Source organism: Populus nigra, chromosome 2 (assembly GCF_951802175.1).
Source record: "Populus nigra chromosome 2, ddPopNigr1.1, whole genome shotgun sequence".
Taxonomy (NCBI): domain Eukaryota; kingdom Viridiplantae; phylum Streptophyta; class Magnoliopsida; order Malpighiales; family Salicaceae; genus Populus; species Populus nigra.
This window is the reverse complement of record NC_084853.1, coordinates 9,558,774-9,566,273: the sequence shown is the minus strand read 5'-3', so window position 1 is coordinate 9,566,273 and position 7,500 is coordinate 9,558,774.

Below are 7,500 nucleotides of genomic sequence, written 5' to 3'. Positions count from 1 at the left end.
TCAATTCCATGCCCCGTCAACATAACTCCCGATGTACTGTTTGCTTTTTCGGAAGAAGAGATCCATCCCCCCATCCTCGGCCAGCCAAAAACGCTCCAATTAATGGCCGGGTGAGATGACCCGGAGGCCCGCGACGCGTCATTCAAATCACTGCCCTATCGGCTACAACTGCTGATGGGTGGGATTAGAGGCCTGCCATGGTGGTGAGGGGCGGCGAGGACCGTGAAAGCTAGAGTTTTTCAGAGGCTGCCGGGAAAAAGGCCCCTCGGGTGGCGGGGTGCGAGGACCAGGCGCGTCATTCAATTCTCTTCCCTATCAACTTGGCTCCCGTTGGCGGGATTGGAGGCCTACTGTTTGTTACAGGGCTAAAATCGTCAGGGGAAGAGCTGACGAAACAATGCTGGTTTGGATGCAGGGGGTAGTGTTGGAATCGGCAGCGCGGACAAAATCGGCAAAGTCGACAAAAAAGACTGTTGGTCTGGACATCGGGGCAGCGGCAGCCATGCCGACAGGGGGGGAAATCGGCAGCGCAGATTTGTGCAGCTGCAGGTTCGTCGGGGAAATCGGCAGCGCAGATTTTTCGATGAACATGGGCTGGAAGATGGACTGTCCAGGCCAGGCAGGGAAATTCGTCAAGGGGACACGCTGACGAAACAGCGCTGGTTCAGGCACGGCGGGCAGTGTTGGAATCGGCAGCGCCGACGAAATCGGCAAAGTCGGCAGAATCGGCAGCGGGTGCTGGCGATGAGTCTGGACGATTTATAGTCCAGGGCTTGATGGAAAAGATTGTTGGTCCAGACAATGGGGCAGTGGCAGCGCGGATTTGTGCAGCTGCAGGTTCGTCGGGGAAAATCGGCAGCGCAGATTTTTCGACGAACAGGGGCTGGGCGCTGGACTGGCCGGGCCAGGCAGGAAAATTCGTCAGGGGGCCACGCTGACGAAAACAGGGGCTGCGGAGTGGAAAATCGGCAGCGCAGATTTTTCGACGAACAGGGGCTGGACCGGCCGGGCCAGGCAGGAAAATTCGTCAGGGGGGCACGCTGACGAAAAGAGGGGCTGCCGCGTGGAAAATCGGCAGCGCAGATTTTTCGACGAACAGGGGCTGGACTGGCCGGGCCAGGCAGGAAAATTCGTCAGGGGGGCACGCTGACGAAAAGAGGGGCTGCCGCGTGGAAAATCGGCAGCGCAGATTTTTCGACGAACAGGGGCTGGATGCTGGACCGGCCGGGCCAGGCAGGAAAATTCGTCAGGGGGGCACGCTGACGAAAAGAGGGGCTGCCGCGTGGAAAATCGGCAGCGCAGATTTTTCGACGAACAGGGGCTGGACGCTGGACTGGGCCAGGCAGGAAAATTCGTCAGGGGGCACGCTGACGAAAAGAGGGGCTGCCGCGTGGAAAATCGGCAGCGCAGATTTTTCGACGAACATTCGTCAGGGGGGCACGCTGACGAAAAGAGGGGCTGCCGCGTGGAAAATCGGCAGCGCAGATTTTTCGACGAACATTCGTCAGGGGGGCACGCTGAGGAAAACAGGGGCTGCCGCGTGGAAAATCGGCAGCGCAGATTTTTCGACGAACAGGGGCTGGATGCTGGACCGGCCGGGCCAGGCAGGAAAATTCGTCAGGGGGGCACGCTGACGAAAAGAGGGGCTGCCGCGTGGAAAATCGGCAGCGCAGATTTTTCGACGAACAGGGGCTGGACTGGCCGGGCCAGGCAGGAAAATTCGTCAGGGGGGCACGCTGACGAAAAGAGGGGCTGCCGCGTGGAAAATCGGCAGCGCAGATTTTTCGACGAACAGGGGCTGGACGCTGGACTGGGCCAGGCAGGAAAATTCGTCAGGGGGGCACGCTGACGAAAACAGGGGCTGCCGCGTGGAATGGCAGCCTACACGCAGATGCGAATTCGGCAGCGCACGATGGCTTGAGCAGGTCATGGGTTCGACTTGGCGCGATCTGAAACCTGGACGAGGGACTGTCGACGCTGGACGAGCCAGCGCGGTGGCCTGTCGTGCCCCGTTCAGGGGGGGCCTGCCGCGGAGACAGCCCTCGCGGGCTCGACAGCGCAGGCCAGCGTCCCCGACGTCGCTGGCCGCGGCAGGCGAGCTGCCGGGGTTCCCGCATTCCTACAAGAAAACGTCGTGCTTTCCACATGAAACCAATCCAGTAAAATCAGCCATATTTTTATGAGGCTGCCCACTGAATTTGGGGTCATTCCGGGCCGGTTCCTAGTTTTGCGGATTTACTCGATTTCTAATGGTAGGAAAATTAAAACAAATACTTCCCGACCTCGAAAAATTCTGGGAAAATTAATGAAGGTGGATTGGATTTTTGCCAACCTCTGTGCAAAATTTCAGCTCAAAATACCAAGAAATGAATTTTTTAGAGGGGGGGTGACAGCTGGGACCTAGTAGTGTCTCCCCCTGCCAGAGCTGCAATGACACTTATTGCTCTTTAGGGAGCCACCAGGCCGGCGCCCCTCAAAGACCACACGCGCGCGCGCGCCCGCCCGCGCTGGGCGCTGGGGCGCTGGGGCCTGAGGGCCTGGGGCCCTTGGGGGCCCTTGGGCGCTTGGGCGCGCGCGCGCGGCCCCCGCAGCCATGCCGCGCTGCGCGACGCGCGGACAGCCCCTGCTGGCTTGCTCTCTCGCCCGCGGGGGGGCTGCCTTCGGGCCCTGGCCCCCCGCGTTCTGGCCTGCCCCCTGCGTGGGAGAGGCTAGGCGCTGCAGGGGCCAGCCCGACGTCGCTGGCCGCGGCAGGCGACAGCCCGACATCGCTGGCCGCGGCAGGGGCCAGCCCGACGTCGCTGGCCGCGGCAGGCGACAGCCCCTGCTGGCTTGCTCTCTCTCCCGCGGGGGGGCTGCCTTCGGGCCCTGGCCCCCCGCGTTCTGGCCTGCCCCCCGCGTGGGAGAGGCTAGGCGCTGCAGGGGCCAGCCCGACGTCGCTGGCCGCGGCAGGCGACAGCCCCTGCTGGCTTGCTCTCTCGCCCGCGGGGGGGCTGCCTTCGGGCCCTGGCCCCCCGCGCTCTGGCCTGCCCCCCGCGTGGGAGAGGCTAGGCGCTGCAGGGGCCAGCCCGACGTCGCTGGCCGCGGCAGGCGAGCCGCCGGGGTTCCCGCATTCCTACAACAAAACGTCGTGCTTTCCACATGAAATCAATCCAGTAAAATCAGCCATATTTTTATGAGGCTGCCCACTGAATTTGGGGTCATTCCGAGCCGGTTCCTATTTTTTCCGATTTCCTCGATTTTTAATGGTAGGAAAATAAAAAAAAATACTTCCCGACCTCGACAAATTCTGGAAAAATTAATAAAGTTGGATTGGATTTTTGCCAACCTCTGTGCAAAATTTCAGCTCAAAATACCAAGAAATGAATTTTTTAGAGGGGGGGTGACAGCTGGGACCTAGTAGTGTCTCCCCCTGCCAGAGCTTCAATGACACTTATTGCTCTTTAGGGGGGTGCCCCCTGACTGGCCATGGGGCGCGCTGGCCTGGCGCCCATAGGCCTGCCGCGGGGGATATGTGGGCTGTTGCTAAACTCGGACTAAGGTGGGGGGCCTCATGGCCCGAAGTATTGCCGGCATCGATGACCCGTTTTCCGGCCGGCGACGACCCGATTCCGGCCACCGTCTTCGGGACCCGCTCCAAGCCGTCGGGCGCGTTGGGGCTGCTTATCCGCGGCGTGGGCGTGGCATTCATTTGCCGTGCTTGTGCCAAGGTGCTGGCAGCTGCTGCGCGGCTGTCTGCTTGCCGCGACGTCACGGCGGCGGTGGCCGCTGCCCCTGCTCGCAAGTCGGAGGCCTGGCCGACGTGGCTGGTGCGGACCGCCGAGCTTGGGGATTGCGAGGAGAGCTCTACGCTGGCGTGGGCGTGGCATTAAATTGCCGTGCGCGCGCCCATGCGTTGGCTCTCCTCGCAATCCCCGACCTCGTGGCGTGACGTGCCCGCTGCCGAGGCCTGGCCTCCGTCTTGCGAGCCGGGGCTGACAGCCCCCCGCATGATTGTCCCTGTCGTTCCCCCCCGCGGCCTGTCCCTTGTCCCTTCGAGATCCTTCGCCTCCGGCTGCGGTGGCAGCTGCCCGTGCTCGCAAGATGGAGGCCTGGCCGACGCGGCTGGCACGTCACGCCACGAGGTCGGGGATTGCGAGGAGAGCCAACGCATGGGCGCGCGCACGGCAATTTAATGCCACGCCCACGCCAGCGTAGAGCTCTCCTCGCAATCCCCAAGCTCGGCGGTCCGCACCAGCCACGTCGGCCAGGCCTCCGACTTGCGAGCAGGGGCAGCGGCCACCGCCGCCGTGACGTCGCGGCAAGCAGACAGCCGCGCAGCAGCTGCCAGCACCTTGGCACACTGACGAAAAGAGGGGCTGCCGCGTGGAAAATCGGCAGCGCAGATTTTTCGACGAACAGGGGCTGGACTGGCCGGGCCAGGCAGGAAAATTCGTCAGGGGGGCACGCTGACGAAAAGAGGGGCTGCCGCGTGGAAAATCGGCAGCGCAGATTTTTCGACGAACAGGGGCTGGATGCTGGACCGGCCAGGCAGGAAAATTCGTCAGGGGGCACGCTGACGAAAAGAGGGGCTGCCGCGTGGAAAATCGGCAGCGCAGATTTTTCGACGAACATTCGTCAGGGGGGCACGCTGACGAAAAGAGGGGCTGCCGCGTGGAAAATCGGCAGCGCAGATTTTTCGACGAACAGGGGCTCGACTGGCCGGGCCAGGCAGGAAAATTCGTCAGGGGGGCACGCTGACGAAAAGAGGGGCTGCCGCGTGGAAAATCGGCAGCGCAGATTTTTCGACGAACAGGGGCTGGACGCTGGACTGGGCCAGGCAGGAAAATTCGTCAGGGGGCACGCTGACGAAAAGAGGGGCTGCCGCGTGGAAAATCGGCAGCGCAGATTTTTCGACGAACATTCGTCAGGGGGGCACGCTGACGAAAAGAGGGGCTGCCGCGTGGAAAATCGGCAGCGCAGATTTTTCGACGAACATTCGTCAGGGGGGCACGCTGAGGAAAACAGGGGCTGCCGCGTGGAAAATCGGCAGCGCAGATTTTTCGACGAACAGGGGCTGGATGCTGGACCGGCCGGGCCAGGCAGGAAAATTCGTCAGGGGGGCACGCTGACGAAAAGAGGGGCTGCCGCGTGGAAAATCGGCAGCGCAGATTTTTCGACGAACAGGGGCTGGACGCTGGACTGGGCCAGGCAGGAAAATTCGTCAGGGGGGCACGCTGACGAAAAGAGGGGCTGCCGCGTGGAAAATCGGCAGCGCAGATTTTTCGACGAACAGGGGCTGGACGCTGGACTGGGCCAGGCAGGAAAATTCGTCAGGGGGGCACGCTGACGAAAGAGGGGCTGCCGCGTGGAAAATCGGCAGCGCAGATTTTTCGACGAACATTCGTCAGGGGGGCACGCTGAGGAAAACAGGGGCTGCCGCTTGGAAATCGGCAGCGCAGATTTTTCGACGAACAGGGGCTGGATGCTGGACCGGCCGGGCCAGGCAGGAAAATTCGTCAGGGGGGCACGCTGACGAAAAGAGGGGCTGCCGCGTGGAAAATCGGCAGCGCAGATTTTTCGACGAACAGGGGCTGGACGCTGGACTGGGCCAGGCAGGAAAATTCGTCAGGGGGCACGCTGACGAAAAGAGGGGCTGCCGCGTGGAAAATCGGCAGCGCAGATTTTTCGACGAACATTCGTCAGGGGGGCACGCTGACGAAAAGAGGGGCTGCCGCGTGGAAAATCGGCAGCGCAGATTTTTCGACGAACATTCGTCAGGGGGGCACGCTGAGGAAAACAGGGGCTGCCGCGTGGAAAATCGGCAGCGCAGATTTTTCGACGAACAGGGGCTGGATGCTGGACCGGCCGGGCCAGGCAGGAAAATTCGTCAGGGGGGCACGCTGACGAAAAGAGGGGCTGCCGCGTGGAAAATCGGCAGCGCAGATTTTTCGACGAACAGGGGCTGGACTGGCCGGGCCAGGCAGGAAAATTCGTCAGGGGGGCACGCTGACGAAAAGAGGGGCTGCCGCGTGGAAAATCGGCAGCGCAGATTTTTCGACGAACAGGGGCTGGACGCTGGACTGGGCCAGGCAGGAAAATTCGTCAGGGGGGCACGCTGACGAAAACAGGGGCTGCCGCGTGGAATGGCAGCCTACACGCAGATGCGAATTCGGCAGCGCACGATGGCTTGAGCAGGTCATGGGTTCGACTTGGCGCGATCTGAAACCTGGACGAGGGACTGTCGACGCTGGACGAGCCAGCGCGGTGGCCTGTCGTGCCCCGTTCAGGGGGGGCCTGCCGCGGAGACAGCCCTCGCGGGCTCGACAGCGCAGGCCAGCGTCCCCGACGTCGCTGGCCGCGGCAGGCGAGCTGCCGGGGTTCCCGCATTCCTACAAGAAAACGTCGTGCTTTCCACATGAAACCAATCCAGTAAAATCAGCCATATTTTTATGAGGCTGCCCACTGAATTTGGGGTCATTCCGGGCCGGTTCCTAGTTTTGCGGATTTACTCGATTTCTAATGGTAGGAAAATTAAAACAAATACTTCCCGACCTCGAAAAATTCTGGGAAAATTAATGAAGGTGGATTGGATTTTTGCCAACCTCTGTGCAAAATTTCAGCTCAAAATACCAAGAAATGAATTTTTTAGAGGGGGGGTGACAGCTGGGACCTAGTAGTGTCTCCCCCTGCCAGAGCTGCAATGACACTTATTGCTCTTTAGGGAGCCACCAGGCCGGCGCCCCTCAAAGACCACACGCGCGCGCGCGCCCGCCCGCGCTGGGCGCTGGGGCGCTGGGGCCTGAGGGCCTGGGGCCCTTGGGGGCCCTTGGGCGCTTGGGCGCGCGCGCGCGGCCCCCGCAGCCATGCCGCGCTGCGCGACGCGCGGACAGCCCCTGCTGGCTTGCTCTCTCGCCCGCGGGGGGGCTGCCTTCGGGCCCTGGCCCCCCGCGTTCTGGCCTGCCCCCTGCGTGGGAGAGGCTAGGCGCTGCAGGGGCCAGCCCGACGTCGCTGGCCGCGGCAGGCGACAGCCCGACATCGCTGGCCGCGGCAGGGGCCAGCCCGACGTCGCTGGCCGTGGCAGGCGACAGCCCCTGCTGGCTTGCTCTCTCGCCCGCGGGGGGGCTGCCTTCGGGCCCTGGCCCCCCGCGTTCTGGCCTGCCCCCCGCGTGGGAGAGGCTAGGCGCTGCAGGGGCCAGCCCGACGTCGCTGGCCGCGGCAGGCGACAGCCCCTGCTGGCTTGCTCTCTCGCCCGCGGGGGGGCTGCCTTCGGGCCCTGGCCCCCCGCGCTCTGGCCTGCCCCCCGCGTGGGAGAGGCTAGGCGCTGCAGGGGCCAGCCCGACGTCGCTGGCCGCGGCAGGCGAGCCGCCGGGGTTCCCGCATTCCTACAACAAAACGTCGTGCTTTCCACATGAAATCAATCCAGTAAAATCAGCCATATTTTTATGAGGCTGCCCACTGAATTTGGGGTCATTCCGAGCCGGTTCCTATTTTTTCCGATTTCCTCGATTTTTAATGGTAGGA